Below are 475 nucleotides of genomic sequence, written 5' to 3' on the forward strand. Positions count from 1 at the left end.
GGGGGTTGCCCGCGAGCCGGGTCGGGGTGGAGCAATGCGATACCTGAAGATGGGTGTCGTGGATTAGAGCTGCAGTTGTTTGTTCCGATTCAAGTCCACTCCCACCGTCCACTGCGTCGGCGCACGGCCCTTGGCCAGTACCAAAGTCCAGAGCTGGCAAGGGGGGGCCCCGAGCTGGGTCGGGGGGGGCGGAGCAATACGATACCTGAATATGGGGGTCGTGGGTCAGAGCTGCAGGGGTGTGTCCAGATTTAAGTTCACTCCCACCATCCACTGCGTCTGCGCATAACCCTTGGCCAGTGCTAAAGTTCAGAGCTGGGGGGTGTGGCCCGCGAGGTGGATCGGCGGGGCCCAATGCGATACCTGAAGTTGGGGGTTGTGGGTCAGAGCTGCAGTGGTGTGTGTCCAGATTTAAGTCCACTCCCACCGTAAACTGTGTCTGCGCACGGCCCTTGGCCAGTCCCAAAGTTCAGAG

Source organism: Elephantulus edwardii, unplaced genomic scaffold (assembly GCF_000299155.1).
Source record: "Elephantulus edwardii isolate Elephantulus edwardi_28Jun2011 unplaced genomic scaffold, EleEdw1.0 scaffold00566, whole genome shotgun sequence".
NCBI lineage: Eukaryota > Metazoa > Chordata > Mammalia > Macroscelidea > Macroscelididae > Elephantulus > Elephantulus edwardii.